Genomic DNA, 16,405 nt, shown 5'->3' on the forward strand with positions numbered 1-16,405 from the left:
ACTTTATTGACGTGTACATGATCATGGTCTACTGTATCTTTGTTAGCTATTATGGGCCAAAAGAGAGGTAACATTATCTCATGACTGCTGTGCTGCATTAGGTGTAATTCCCCTTGAAATACATGGCAGTCAGACACTCAGATAGGGCTGACCCTGAGTTGATAACAGGGAAGGTTCTCTACAATCAGTGATTGCATGAAGAGACTCTTGCTTCATGTCAGTCAGTGTGCCAAGCCTTGCAGCTTCCCTCATGTGTGGACTTGGGGACAGTTGTACCATTCCAACTTAACATTACAAGAAGGTAAATGACAGATTATTGAAACTTCATAAATCTATTTTCATTTTATTTGTCATATTTCTACCAAAGCCAACTTTGGACAACAACCACAAAGAGCAGAGAGCTGACAATTCTGGTGGATGTACCCCATTGCTGATACAAACCTTTTTTAACCCACACAATTCAGTGTAGGTAAAAAGGATGCAGTCTTCCAGGAAGCTTCTCATCTGCTATTCACTTCCTCCAGAACAAAAGGCTTTCTCTGCATGCATTTTAAACAACGGATGAAACTAAGCTTGAAGATTATGCAAAATGAATGAATAATTAATTGTCCAGGGAGTTATCTGTGTAGTTCTCATCTTTGAGAAATGTTGGCAACTGATGGAGTCCTCAAGTCTGAAAACACTTCATGAACATGAGTACAGTCTCTGCATGAATATTTATGTCGTATTCCACATCGAATTCATCCAGTAATCCCGCTGTTGCTGAAGCATGCAGCTAGTAGCTCCAAAGCTGATAATTTATGACACATGCGATGACAATACATTTAAAATAATGCACATGATGTGACTGCCTGTAATTTCAGTGGAATAATGGGCAATTATACACATACAGCATGTATTAGACTAGCTATAGAAGAGTCATGGGGGTGGATTGCAAATATCATAAATGAACAATATTCAAAATTTAGCAAGTGCTAATAGAGCCATTAAAACATAGTTGAAAAAAAAAAAAGCCTTCCATACGAAGTGTTTAAATCCATGCAGATCTTGACACATAAGCTTTACTTTTTGTTCAGAAAACACAATAGCATTACCACTCCTGTCACTATGACCTGGTCTCTCTTTCTCATCCATGCTCCTGCTGAGCTATCTCACTAGTATTCCCCATTCAGGTGTTTTAGCAGCATGCTCATTCATCTGTCCTATCAACTTCTAATGGGTGCCTTAAGATAGACCCAGCTTAACAGCAAGCCAAAAAAAAAAAAAAATAAATAAAAGGGCTCCCCATATCTCCTGCACACTCTCCACTATTTTCCAAGACAGACTTCTTCAAAATAGCCTCAGGTATGGAAGTGTCTTTTCTAAATATAGAATACCTTTTGTGGCTAGTTGGAATCCTTGTTCTAATGCTAAAGGACATTCCATTCTTCTGTGGAAAGTGCATGGCACATTCTGGGTTTATTTCAGTTCCAATAGAGTATATGAAGGGATAGACCTTATGTAGCAGGATAGAGTTGTTCCACTGTCTTTTGCAAGAGGAATGAACTGAAATTCCTAGTATACCTTCAGTGCTGTTTCCAAGCTATAAGTGCTATAAAGCAAATGCAGTTAATGAGTAATGGGTTTGAGGTTGCTTTTGGTGAAGACTCAGATGTTCAGAAACTTTCACAGCAATCAATTTAATGACTGCATAAAATGATCTGCAAATCTCACAAGTACTGTCACTGCAAGGTCAGCAATTCAAATGTGTGGTACCACAAAGCAAGTTCATGACATCTTGAGGACTACTCCTATAGTAGAAAAAGCAGATGGTAAAGAGAAAAAATAGCCTTGGAGTTGAGCAGTAGTAGAACATTTGTCATGAAAACAGTGACCAAAAGAGAGAGATCCAAGAAGTGTCTCATCTGAGGGTAAATCTTCAGTCTGCGTTCACATATCTGTAGATATGTAAAAAATAGGAGAAAAAATGTATGAGACAAGAAAAACATCTGTTGATTTATTGTTTGTTTGTACTTTTTTTTTTCTTTTTTTTACATTGTCAAATGCAATCCACGAGGAGACAAAAGAACCCAGCAGTTCTGATATTCATGGTGATTATGCTGAACCCACTGAAATTCACTCAGACTTTGGCAATTGCTGCAATTTGACAATGAGATGAAGCCTTGGATAGGCCATAAAGTAAGCCAGGCTGGTTCATCTGTTTTCTTCTACCCTCTTTCTTGACTCATTTTTTGTGAAAGACAAAAAGATGCACAGTGTATGTGAGGAATCAAAATTCCAGTACTACCATATCCACAGAAATATAGAATTCACATCTCAGTGGACCTTTTGGAAAATGGGAATCGACCCCAGCTGAATTTCTTGAGAATCAGAATTGCAAAATGTGTTCTCCATGAATTGCCTTGTGCTCAAGAATTGGGATGCTCCAGCCGCTATCTTTGAGGGAAGGACAGCCTTTCTGGGGCCTTAGCCACCATCTTTGGTGGTTTTCCCACCAATGCACATGTCCAAAATGCGGATATTTACTTGCAGGTACAACACTTTTTGTGAAGAGGAACTAGTTTTATGTAGCTCATTCACACCTGCAAGGAAAAGATACACCATTCTGTGATCATTTCAGAAACAGTGTCCCTGAAGATGGTACATTTGGAAATGACATTATTTCCTTCTACTGCACAGCAGCAATTGGCACGCAGTCTATCAGAGATGCTACCTGAGTGATATAAAATATTAACCATTATCCAAAAGGAGAAACAGGCTCTTGCCTATACTGAAAACTACCTCTGCAGAGTATCTGTAACACTGCATTTAATCTGATTTTTACAGGGGAAGATAAACACCCTCATCTCAACCACACTACTTTTCTAAGAGATCGGTGATTCAGCTAAAGGGTGACTAAGCCACATACAAATTTTCTCTGTCAGTTCATGTATATAAAAAGATACTCTGCTGGAATGTGTCACCTGAAGATACCGCTCTCTTCTTCGAGTGAATAGGGGTTTTCCAGTCAAATCACATTCCTTTGTTTTATCACTTTAGAAGCATATGCCTGCTAAACTTTTAGCATGTTTCAGGGAGGCATCAGGTCATACAGTTGAGCCATATCAGTGAGACAAGGCAAAATAGATATTGTACGTAATGGCTGGCAGAAATGGCTTACTTTTTATGAACTGATTTTTTCTTCTGAAAAGAGAAGCAAACGCATTCAAATGAACAGAAAATCAGAACTGTCGCATATTGGGTGCTAATCTGCAATTCAAAAGATACACGTTAAGACACTTACTGTTTACAAACTGCAGCCTTTGGCAAGTAGAATATTACATCTATGAACTAGAAATAACACTGTCTTCTACAGCAGATCCAGACTGCAAAATGCTCAGTAAATACAGCAAAATGAGGTGAGAAGGCACTTCTCAATATCATGTTAGCAAAGGGAAAGGAAGGAGAAAGATGAAGCAAGATATGACCTTTGAAGCCAAGATGAAGTCAAGACCATGATAACTGTCATGGTTCCTGAACAGCACCCTTGGCTCTTCTATAGGTGCTTTGGAAACTTCCTTCCAGGGGCTAAGGCAGAAATTCCGGCTCATTACATCGATCAAGAAAGTTTGGAAAAATCATAGGCCTGGCAGCTCACTCAAGGATTTGTATGACCCTTAAAACCAGCTTCCATGGAAATTATTGTTGTTGTTGTTGTTAATTTCCTTTACTTCTGATTTCTCTGATGATTTATAAGATTAGATATCCTATTTTTTTTGCTACGTTGAGAATAAGGATTACTGAGTTTAGGCCATCATTTGTCCCTCCATTCACCTTGGTTTTAAATCCCAGCTTGCATCAGTGACAAGTTATTACATATTTAATAAGCTATTCTGGTTGATACAAAGTTAAAGACAATTCAGTAAATAATCCACCTATTATTTCCATCCACAAAAGTCAATAATGAAAACAATGTCACACACAAGGCAGCATCCACAAATGAATGTGTACATGATAAACCGCAGCTAAATTTGTTTGCATCTATAAAGTATTAAATTACTTCAGAGTGCTACTAAAAAAAGTAATATTATTAGGATTTTTTTTTCTTGTAAATTGGCTTTAAAAGCACTTGGTCAGTTTTGTATAATCACAGAGTTATAACTAAAACCCAATAGGCTAGAAATTTAAATGTAGAAAAAAATGCTGAGCAGCATGTGCATGTAGCTGAACATGCATCAGAATATGATGAGAGATACTAGCAAACAGGTCTAAATGTTATGCTCAAGCATCAGCCTGCTAAGAATCACCACCATAGTTTAGAAGGAGCTGTGATTATTTAAGGAGGTCTCAGGGAAATATACTCTTATCTGGGCTGGCAATAGCATAAATTAACCAATTAAGGCACCTGTATCAATATAAGCATTCTGAGTCTTTGTTTAATGAGATAATTGGAAGTCTTTGGGGGAAGTAAAGTTGACTGTAAAGATCAAACAGGAAAAGCTCTCCAAGTGTTTGTCTCTTGCTTGTGACAAGTTGCAGCTTAGGGGCCAGTGGATCTGTTAGGAGGCAGATGACATGAAATAAATAGTAAAATTAGGAGCGAATAATCAGATTGCTATTTTTTCATGTTCATACGATCCTGCAGGTGTTCAAGGCCAGGTTAGATGGGGCCCTGGGCAACACAATCACTAGATGCTCTTTTACTAGAGTTTATCTAGCAGCTGACAAACCTGCCTGCAGTGAGGGAGTTTGAACTTGATAATCCTTGAGGTCCCTTCCAACCCTAGCTATTCTATCTATTTTATTCTATTCTATTTTATGAACGTAGAATGGCTTGGGTTGGAAGGGATCTGGGCAGGGACAGCTCCATATACATCAGTTTGCCTAAAGCCCCTTTCAACCCATCCTTGAACATCTCTAGGGATGGGGCATTCACAGCTTCTCTGGGCAGTCTGTGCCAGTGCATCATGCCCCTCTGAGTAAAGAATTTCATATCTGCAAATTTTACAGATGAAACAAACTATTTATCCTCATCGCTACACAAAGGGAAATACTGTACATTCTGACAGAAAATAAAGACCTACAAATTCTTTAAATAAAGCCATACTGGAGGAACATGAAAATCCCTATGTAAAAGCAAAAACAGAAGAATAATCTTCTTCTGTCAGGAGAAAAGGGTGATGAAGAATGTATTCACTTCTTAAAGTCATGCAATGAAGTTAGTGTCTCACCAGATGCTGGCTTCTGCTTTGAATTTTATTTTATTGACCTGAAACTTAAGAAAGTGGTATGACTCTAGGGTAATTGACAGGAGAGAGACAGAAGCGAGATATTGTCATATGTACCCTGAGCTGTTCTATCACCACAAAATCCTCTAATACATTATTTATATGTATGCAGAACTCTTGTAATTAAATACTATAGATAAATTCATGATGAATACAACCATCATGTATGTCTGTTCTGGAAAACACTCACCAAAAAAAAAAATTGCATCACAATAAAAATAATGTATTCTGCTCTTGGCATTTTATACAGTGTAGGGTAAACTATGCACTACATTGCCACTTGCAGCAACAAAGGCAACAACAGCAGCATGTGATTAGGACTCTGAAATCTCTCTCTTTTATCTGAGATTGCTTTCTGAAATCAAATTCAGGCAGAGAGGAAAGGAGAAGCAAACAAGTTTACCCCAGCTCTTCAATAGTAAATAATCAAGAAAACTACTTGAGGAACATTAAGTGAAGCACCAGATTCTTCAAATAATATGATAATTGAAACATGGGTGTTGAATATCCAATTATCTGCAGATCAGTCTTCTCCTGGAGACTGTAAAGGGCACAAAAAGGTAAGCCTGCACCAAAAGATACAGCAGTGAGAAAGAGTCAGACTATGAACTGAAGGATAAAACTATCTCAACTTAAAATTTGTCATCAGCTATGTTGAACAGGCAGAACTATCAACTATGTGACAAATGGCACTGCTATTCATAGATCAGCCATAAAATAGGTTGCTACGGTATAAATTGTTACCAATACTGCCCCAGGGACTGAGACATTATGCATTCAACTGCAGAGAATCACTGAGGTATTCTCAAGTGGAAATTACAGGTAATACAGTAAGAACTATATCATCATTACATGTAAAGTAACCTTTATGGTTCAATGCAAAAAAATGAAAATCTAGGGTTTTGGCATCTCTGCTTATACTAGGACTCGCAATGCAGACAATGAGAAACCTTTTATTTGTTTCTGTAATGCACAAGTATTTTGTTTTGACATTAGACCTGGGGAGCAGGCTCATCCAAATGTTTCACGTCAGCCCTCGATTAGCATAGCTCTACAGAAAGTGCGTACCTTTAGCCCATTTGTAACCCCCCATTGTCTTTTCCAATATACTTTAAAAAGGGCACAGGTTCACAGCAAATGAGTACAGTAATGCTGAATGCATATCAATATGTGAATAATTCCCTTCTGGCTTCTTTGTACAGCTTCACGGAAAATCCTGGCATCAGGCCAAACCAACTGCAAAAGTAAAGCTTTTTCCCTCAGCATTTTAACGAAGTATACATAATACATCTTTAAGTACATTAGTGTTATAACAGGTTTCAACTGATCCATCTTGGGAAAGTAAATGAGAACTCAAAACAAATCCTGTTTTCAATTTCCCCTGAGCAGCAGAGTGATTGAAATACACTCTCACCACAGGAAACAAACAAATTAAAAAAAAAAAAAAAAAAAAAAAAAAAAAAAAAAAAAGCAAAAAAAAGCAGGTTTGGCAACAAATTTGTGCTTAATCAGTATTTAAATTCAAGGCCCGAGGAGCTGTTTATTAGAGAGGGTGAAACAACACATCTAGAAATGGTACAAGGCAAATGTGACCCTCCAAGAAGATGTCTTCCTCTGCAGTCAGATACTCCTCCGGCATTTATAAGGTAAAACTCACCTCAGAGTAATGCAACAGCTGCCAAAGATACTCATGTGGAGAGATTCAGAACAGCTGAATAGCAATGTACCATAAGTATACCTATATGTTAAGGGACAGGTGTATAGGTGAAGATGAGAACAGGTATCACTCACAGGGCTAAATGGCACAATACTATCTACTTAACATAGATTGTAACTTCAAATTGAATTGTAAGAAGGGGTAGGAAGAAGCCTGGGAAATTTCCTACAGAAAGTTCCAGACATCAAATTAGTAATAAATACATGAAACATTTTAAAGTGGAGGAGACCTTAGCTTTATTGCATGTACGTCCTATAAATAGGATTATACAAAGCTTCTGAAGCAGCTACTTCCAGATTTATCTGAGGCAACAAATTGTCTTTTCAAAAATGGAAACAAGCCAGTCATGCTTGAAAGCCTAGCAATTCCTCAAAATATTTAAGTAATAATACTGATACCTGGCAAGGAAATTTAGATGTGCTGGATGAGAGGAAACAATGTAATAATGGTAACTAATTTAAGCTCAGTTTTTTGTACATATTTCTTTGCAAAGTATAAAACGTTGTCTATGATTTGACAGAGTTGAGATCAAAACCCTAAAGGCAAATTTCTGTTTTGGTGGACGTGCTTGGCTAGTGTAAACTAAAGTGTTCCTAATTTTGCTAAAAAAACCAAGTCTGTTAATTTTGTAAGACCTGATAGTAGAATTGACACCAAGTAACTAAAATATATCACATTTTTTGTTGTTGTTTTGTATCATTGTTTCAAATGTGAGTATGCCATGAGGTTTAACCTGGCAGCAGCATCATACCATACTATGAAGGCAGAAGAGAAAAAGCAACAAAAACCTCTGTCCCTGCTGAACTCAGAACAGTGTAGGGTTTGTCTTTCCAGAAGGCATGTCAATAATACTCACCATTAGTGGCATAGATTCTATCTGCTTAGGAAGATGGCATGGTTATTTCACCAGGTTAATTAAGATTATCTTGAAAGAAAGCAAAGGATTCCTTTGTCTCCAACTATAAAGGACAAAAGGAGAAAAAGATAAATACGACCATTTTCCATTAAAAAAAAAAAAATAGCTTGATTTTGTTATATATGTGTGGTATCATATTTGGGAAAAAAAATAAATAAAGTGAAAAGAGGCAAAGTGAAATCAGAGAAAAGGAAAGTATTTCCTTGGTCCTTAGGAGAATAACAAATGGTTTGTTAATTGGCATGTACTTAAAAGGCTGGTTCTAATCAGGGTAAATGGGCTTGTTTTTCCAACACTGGGTTTCACATCAAAACAATAACAACTGAAAAAATCTCTACCGAAGAAAGCAAGAGGAAGTGGGTTGTCACCAGCTGTTCACAGACAGATCCTACAACAAATGTGTAGCAGCAGATGCCATCTGAAGTGTGAGGAATGTAAATGCATGAGTCACTATGTAAGCTTAGGTGGGGGACAAGATCTTAGGGGAGAAGTTTTTTATGGGTGTAACCACTTCTCTTCTAGCTTTGTACTTTGTGTACACAATATATTTTTTGAAAGATGGTGTACTTAGCTCTGTTAAAGAGCCACAAGCACCGAGGTAAGTATCTTGTACAGATGCTACTGTGCTTTGTGTCTCTCACATGAAAAGGGTGATGATATGGCATCACTGCCTCTCCAGCAGAGAAGGTAGCTTAAAATATTTCCCTCTTTCCCCTCCCCTTTTAGTTCATAATAGTAATGTTTGTTAAAAGGATAATTTTAAAAATCTCCAGCATTTTAGTGTTTGGTTTTCCAGTGCAGTTCTGCTGGGACACTGGGGAAAAAATAGAAAATTGGTGTTGTGGCATAAATAAGAGGGGAAATGCTCTGCATCCTATAAGTGCCCTCTATGTCTCTGACTGATGACCCTCAGTATCCCATCTCAAGTGGAGCTCCCCTGGGAACGTGGTGGGGAGTTAAATCCTTGTAACATTGGTGGATCTTGAGGTTCAGGTGACATTAGGATGCTCTCCAGAAGACTTCAATAAAATTCTTCTTCTCAAAAAGAAATAGAAAGAGACGGAGGGAGGTGTCCTAAACTCACCTTCTGACTTGACTGTCCCAGCTGTATCTACCTAGGCATTTTCTTGCTCCTATCATTATGAAATACACAGTGATTCATGCAATTCCATAATCTTATAAAAAAAACAGGTCATGAAGAATTATCACATTTTCATCTGTTCTGCCAGAAAATTTTCCTCTAGGTTTTTCCCAGCAACACCAGAATCTCATATATAGAGAAAAAAAACTTACTAGCAACAGTTTGTGAGGAGGTGGATCTACATTTTGAATTCATCTTAATTTCTGATGCTACCATGTTCCACAACAACAGACCCTTAAAATCCCCCCCTGATGGTCCCTCCCGGATGTGGCTATCCCTGTTTTCCCACTGAATTCATATTGCATAATAAATCACAAGCGAGACATCAATCTAGTTGAACTTTATTTTTGCACAATAAAAATGAACATGGGGATGAATGCAGTGGGAAAACTGTTATGTTCTGAGTCAGGCAGGATTAGGAACTTTGGGTACAGACCAGTACTCCTCCAGACCCTGAAGCAGCCTGCAATCCTGCATGTCCACTTACTTTGCATAAACCCAGGGATCTGTCAGTGCCCAGAGAAAGGAATAAAAGATTATACCTTCCATGGAGATCATCTATCTGCAAAGATTCTCTTTAAGAAACAACAACAGTAAAAGACACGTTTCCACCCAATCCCAGGAAGAAGGATTGAGGGCTGAGCCTTGCTACGTCTCGTCACAGAGTACATGTAGAGGCTGAGTGGTAATGAGTCCTGCTTTTGTACCTAAACAAGTTAAGCCAGAAAAGAATGAAGTGATCTTCTACTGCCCTTCATCTCTCACTTGTCAGGCATGCCACTGAAAGGAACTTATAGTGGCATCGTATGTGATTCAAGACATGCTTTTCCCCTCTGGGTGCATGACATTTTGGCTGCACCACAGGTGTTGTCAGCAATTAAGGTCCCACCATGGGTTGGGGATAAGGAGAGCCTGGTGGCACCCACACTTGTTCCTCGGACATGTGAGGTGACGACAGCTTGCAACATGTTGTTCTTCAGTGATGAAACAAGGCTACAGAACAGTTATTTCATTTTTAAGAGGGGAAATCCAGCCTGTCTTGTTTTTGTTACAAATTTCATATGTGAGCTGATGCAATTGGCACATTAGTTCAGAATCAACCTAGCAGAAAAACTCTCATTTTCTTGCCCTTTCTGCTTTATTCATCACCTGGATTTACCAAAGCTTTTTTGCTGTTGTAGTTGCTGTTTTTTTTCCCTGTAACTAGATCCAGTTTTGTTTAGTTTCTAAATTCTGAAACATTCATTGCCCAAGGTTGCAAAAGCAATGAATATTTATAATCCCGTCTTCACAGCACACTCAGAGGTGTCTCACAGCATGATTTCACATTAGAAATATCCCACCTGTGGGGATCATTGAAAAAAACACAGATTACAAGTCTGTACAACACAGAACAAGGTCAGTACCCAAATTATGGGAATTATCACATTAAAAGAGGTTGCATATCTGATGATGCACAGCACCAAAACTGATTTATAGGTACTGTACTAACATGACTCTTTCCTGTAGAGATAGTTTCAACTATTAAGAATGGTATTATTGCCCAGTTCTAGTTCTGAAGCTTTTCACAAATGAGCTGCAAACTGCACAGTGTATTTCTTTCTCCATTTTCAAAGGTATCTCATATCTCCAAAAACAAGAAGCAAAAAAAGGATTCCCTCCTTGCTTCAGAACACAGGAAAATACTACAGTTTAAAAACACAGTGACTAATTACAATGCACAGGCAGAACTCCAATGACAAGAGCTGCTTAAAACATGCTGCAGTTGAAACAGTGACATTATAGGGATCTTCTGCTTCACTACAAATATTTTTTTGTCTATACTGACTTCACACTTAAAAAAACCAGTCCCTACCCCACAGAAACACAAGTAAAGCTTTTTAACTAAAATGATTCTCTTTGCATTAGCATAAGGTAGGCAAATATGTTTGTTTCCATTTTGGAGACAAGAGACAAAGGTTAAATAGAAGCTATTGATTTTAATGCATAGAGATATCATATATCGTCCATCTTCTTGCCCATTTCTATTTTCTCCAAACTTAGGGTAAACTATTAAATTGATGTGTGCCCTGTAAATCCCATAAGCTATTAATGTAGTTCCCTCAGTTAGAAGACAGATTAACGACCTGAAACTCCTGTAGAATATTTGCTACTCCAGTGCAAATTAATGTCATATTTTATCCTCATTTTCTATCTCCATCCAAAATTTTCTTCTGCAAGGAATTCCAGAAAGAATGGAATGCCAAAATGCCATAGATCTAAATCTGATCTTAAAGACACAAATTTTAAATTTCCACATTTCCCATTTTATACTTCTGTCTGAGCCTTACAAGGAACTTCTTGGCTCAAAGCTAGCCTTAGCAACCGTCTGAGAATGAAAGAATGGAGCTTTGACTACTCAAGGTGGAAGCCGTAATACCTGTGCATGCTCAGTTTGGAAGCATGGTTTATCTTCACTTCCTCTCATGGCTCCTTACAGCTGATAAACATCAGGAAAAGGGAAGAGGGGGTGCACAGCCACCAAAGACCCTCATCAAAAACTCCTGAATCTTCTAGATACAAGTGGAGTGCCATTCCAAAGGGCAGGCTTGGACTAACTAGACTATGTAACAGTGAACACATATGTTTACCTTTGTCAGCTCACCACTCAGAGATCAAAACCCCAGACTCAAGACAAAACTGGATCCAGGAGTGGTGAAATACATCTACCTCTAAATTATTTCTCTCTCCCTCTATCTCTCAATCTCCTTCCTCTCACTCTTCGTTTACTCATTTTTCTTTACTAATGTTGCCTGAATTTGCTTTGAAGTAGTTGACAAGGAAATAACACCTATGCCAAATACCATTACCCATGATGGTATTAATTGTTAGAAAATTGCCTATTTTTGTCTCAAAGTAGTTGATTAGCTGTAGTAAGAAAGCTCAATAAATTGTCTTGTATTGTTCCTCTGAGTCATGGTCTGACTCCATTGCCCCAGTGACCTCCGGAGAGCAAGGAGTGCTCTATCCAGTGAGACTTCAAAGATTCACGTTTCTCACAATCCACTGAGTGGGATGAGACAACTTCCTTCATGCATTTTTTTTATGCTAAGGAAAAATAAGTATTTAATTATTCAGTTGTATTTAGGAGGTTTTTTTAAATACTATTAATATTTTTTAAATGTTTTGTGTTTTTCAGGACTTCATTCTCCTCCATATGCCCAGCTTGGGTTGGGTATAAATGCAAATATCTTCCATTTCATTCAGGTTGAAGTTTTCTGTTTTAAGGCAGGTTGCTTTAAGTTTCTTAGGTATTGTATGCTAGCCTACAAGTCATTTTTGTCCAGTGACCTTTTTTAACATTATGCCTAAGACACATGTTTTGTTAAAGAAAACATCAGTCAAGCCTCCTTTCTGTGGGAATAAACACTTGAGCTAGTACCTCAGAAAACTACAGCAGTCTATCAGATTTTCTGTTGGTGTTTTTTAGAGGAAAGAAAGAAAGGAGTAGAAGGGGAAAAGATAAATCTGTTTTCTCTCACTGTTTATTCTTGCCAGCATTAAACAGCGAAAAAGAGGTTGAAACTTCAAAATTTCAGGAAAAAGAAATTATTTCCTTCTACACTTCAGTCCCTTGTTGTGTTTTTTTTTTTTTTTTTAATTTTTTTTAAAGTAAAAATATTTTGAAGACACAGAAAACAAACAACAGTTTGAAACAAAAGTTCTGCTCTATATTTGCTATTTATTTAGGAAGGAAAGATAAGCAACTTATTGCTGAATTTGGATGTTTTGGCACAATAATTAGGTACCAAATTGCAGGCAAATCACAAGTTCAACACAGGAGACAGACCTTGCAGAGACAGCTAGACAGCAAGCATCCACATTCACCTTCATCCCCTCAACCAAGCTGCCTTTAAAACCTCGCTATCTGTTATTGCAGATTTGGCCAAAAATACTTTTGGGGACCACATTTCGGACTCTCACCATACTCTGGATCAAAAACATCTTTGGTATCCAATCTATTTGTGCCAAATTTATCCCTGCTTTTTCTTATACCTCAAAGGAGGCTGTGGTGAAGTGGGTATTGGCCTCTTCTCCCGGGTAACAGCGATAGGACAAGAGGGAATGGTCTCCAGTTGGGTTAGTGGACACAGTGGTGATGGGTTGTTGGTGGTTGGACTAGATGATCTTAGTTATCTTTTCCAACCTTAATGATTCTATGGTTCCATGTTTCTCTCCTCTCCTGCCACCCCATGTTCCATCTCTGCTTTTTATCATCGTTCTTCAAAGAAGCTCATGAGCTTCATGGTCCACTCTCTCTCCTAGTATATGGTCTCTTCCCTGTTCTTATTCTGCAGACTGTCCTTTCTGTCTACAAATCAACCTGCCATGTCTTCCTATTCAACAAAGTTCTGTGGGTTTTCTCATTTCTCCCACAACATTTTCTCAGTGGCCGTCTGAATGACGCCATTTGTGCAGCTGTGTCACTAGTCCTTCTCCCTTCCAGTCTGTGATGGTAAGTTGGCCAACTATTAGAGCATGGCTCAAGGTTTACCTAACTTAACAAACCATGAGAAATTTCCAGATATGGGAGAAAAAAAGAGGGAGAAGCTGACAAGAATTAATAATAATGCTGTGAAGAAGGACCAAATTTCACAGATGGCTAATGGACAGTGAAGTGAAATTGGCTAGATCTCACTGATAATGGAGGGGAAAACGGGACGTATTCTGAGGAATGTATCCTATCTAGGTCAATAGGGATTGGAAACCATAATTGGTGAGATGTACTCAACAACTCTAACAGAAGCACAAGATTTGGGTAAAGGGATAGCAAAAAATAGGACCAGTGGGGAAAAATCAAGGGTGACTTCTGACTTAAAAGAATACAAGAGTGGGGAAAGAGAGGTGCTCAAAACAGATGGGAGGAGAAAAGCATGGTAAATGAAGAGGAAGAGGACAAGAGGTAGGAAACAATTGAGTATAAACATATTGCTGGCAGCATGCTTAAGACTTGCACCTGACCATCACAATCTGCCCTATATTCTTATTTAATTCTATTCCTAGCTTTTTTTTTCTGTGTAAGGATTTGGCTTTGCCTAGAACAGGAATTGTTGCACAGACCTTTTGTGTGAGAAATAGCTGCAGTCAAGCATCTGATCTTAGATGATGTATTGCACACAGCTTCTGCATCCAGTTGTCCTTGTTTGCTTCATTTTTTGCTTTGAAGTTAGAAAAGAGAGATAAAAGAGTATGGGAGCAAGAGAGGTAGCAGTGTGGGGAACATGAAAAATTTCAGAACAACAAACTCCCCCATAAAATTCCATCCAGGCGCTGCTGTTTACTGTTATTAGTTCATTGCTGCCCAGGTTGCTAAGCTTTTTGGCAAAGAAAATCAGAACATACTGGACTCCACTCTGCTGTAGCCAGCATGCTTCCAGTACCCAAAGAAACTAGCTTAATGCCAGCTTGAGTATCTCTGCACTGCAGCACTTCCATACTCTCTTTCAACAAGGAAGACAACTACACCTCCACTCAAAGCTTCCTCTTGCTTTGTTCCAGAGGTAACACTGCTAGTAGTAGCACTTGCAGAAATAATCTTAAGAACCAAAACAAAACAAAAATAAATTTGCAGCAGCATTACCCCAAGATCTCAATAACTGTACATGTAATAATATCAATAAATTAGATCACTTGAAGACCTAGTATAAGCTTTCACAAAACCCATGGAGACTGAAGGTATCCTACATGTGGCAAGGGAAGAAAGGAAAATAACTAAACCAAAACACAGAGAAAAACAAATACAAACTTTAAGGATCAACTTGATTGAATAATTGTCTGATATTACACGTGACATGCTGTGGCACAGTTTCTCTGATGTGTCAAACTCAAAGACAACTTGCTGGTTTAGGTGTTACTAGTCTGCTGCCATCCTGCATGTCTTAATTCTGACCTTCTCAAGTAAAAATGAAGTCACAACTTTAAAATAAGGTGTAAATGCCCATGGATCTCACCTGCCTTTCCAATACAGCCTTCCTAAATAATCAGGTCCTATTTAGCTAGTACTGTTCTCTTGAAACCTGGGCTGATAGGAAACATAAATTATTACCACTACACACATAACAACTGCCAATTTTACCCACTGGCATGCTACTGTGCACATTTCCATTGATCTGATGGGGAAAGAAGGAGTGGCATTGGCTTCCACGAGTGACAAGAGCCTTCCTTCAGCCTTTTCCCTGAACTGTGCAGAATCACCATGAAGATTTATCCACACTCAAGAAGTCAGATCGGAGAAGAACAAGGACCTGGGCCCTCTCATAATTTTACAACTTCTTTTGTCTGTAACCTGTGAAATAAATGCTGTTTTTCCATGGTTAACAATTATTTCAGCACAAGAGGATGACAACAAGGGGATTCTGGGCTCTTGCTCAAAAGCGATACCACTGCTCTCAGTTTGTCAACCAGCCAGGGACAAACAGTTTGTTATGCAAGTATTATCATTTTACTGAGCAGATCCCCAGTGTCACACTACAGCTGGCAAAGAGCAGAAACAGAAGTAGCTCCATTAAAAGCCTTCTCTGTGCACCAGCCTTCAGATGGGACACACATCCCACATTCAAAATCTTCATTTTGCCTTCCCAACATCCCCCTTTGCCACCACAACGTATAGACTTAGAAGTTTTGAAGGATTTCAGCTTCCTGAAAAATCATTTAACAGTCACACAGAGCTCTCTTTTCTGAAACGTCACACTGAAGATTGATTTGAAATTGTAATGGAGTGGGACCTCAGCAGAGAAAAGGGAGAAAAGGAACTTAATTAAAGTGCAGCCCATCTGGAACTTGAAAATTCTTCAGCTGAGGGAATTTATCTGACCCTACCTTTTCCCACATATGTTGAAAAATAGAAACTGCTGTAGATTTAATTAAAGAATTGACTTAGTTCTTAGTTGATACCCTTTACATGATTAAATAATGTTCAGTCAAAATGGAAGGCCTTGACCGCCATCTAAAAAAAAATGTTTTTCCCCATTATGTCAATCTATGAGATTGGTGGGTTTGTCGTTTTTTAATGGCAGCAGTATCTGGGAAAATCTGGGGAACATGTTATTGGATTACTGTCCTTGTTCTGTTGATTCAAAGGCTCAATTTTTTCTTGCCATATTTTCCTCAATAAATTTTTGTTGTTCCTCAACGACAAATTTGAAGATATTTAGGGACAAATACTGAGGTATATACAAATTTCTCCCTTTAAGTGAGTCTCCTTCACCTGTTAGGAGCCACAAGGCAAGCAGTCTGTTCATGGTTCCACTTCAAACTACTAGTTCACATCTTCCCCAGGGTTTCCTAATCTTCACCTACAAAATCCAATCTCAGGAAATCAAATA

The 16,405-nt window shown here is 38.3% G+C and overlaps 1 long non-coding RNA gene across 2 annotated transcripts in view; it reads right to left on the reverse strand.

Moving 5' to 3' along the window:
* Window positions 1–327: 327 nt before the first annotated feature.
* Window positions 328–16,405, reverse strand: part of LOC122177976 — a 76,256-nt gene continuing 60,178 nt past the window's right edge. Inside the window, exons 2-3 of one of the 2 annotated variants that reach the window (XR_006178213.1) lie at window positions 7,841–7,943; window positions 328–1,937 (exon numbers count right to left, since the gene is read on the reverse strand). This is a non-coding gene — a long non-coding RNA (uncharacterized LOC122177976). Of the gene's footprint in view, window positions 1,938–3,160; window positions 3,286–7,840; window positions 7,944–16,405 lie in introns of those variants that run through there. The other variant, XR_006178212.1, reaches the window with a different exon arrangement.

This window comes from Lagopus leucura, unplaced genomic scaffold (assembly GCF_019238085.1).
Source record: "Lagopus leucura isolate 7727_CA_CO unplaced genomic scaffold, USGS_WTPT01 Super-Scaffold_100001, whole genome shotgun sequence".
Classification (NCBI taxonomy): domain Eukaryota; kingdom Metazoa; phylum Chordata; class Aves; order Galliformes; family Phasianidae; genus Lagopus; species Lagopus leucura.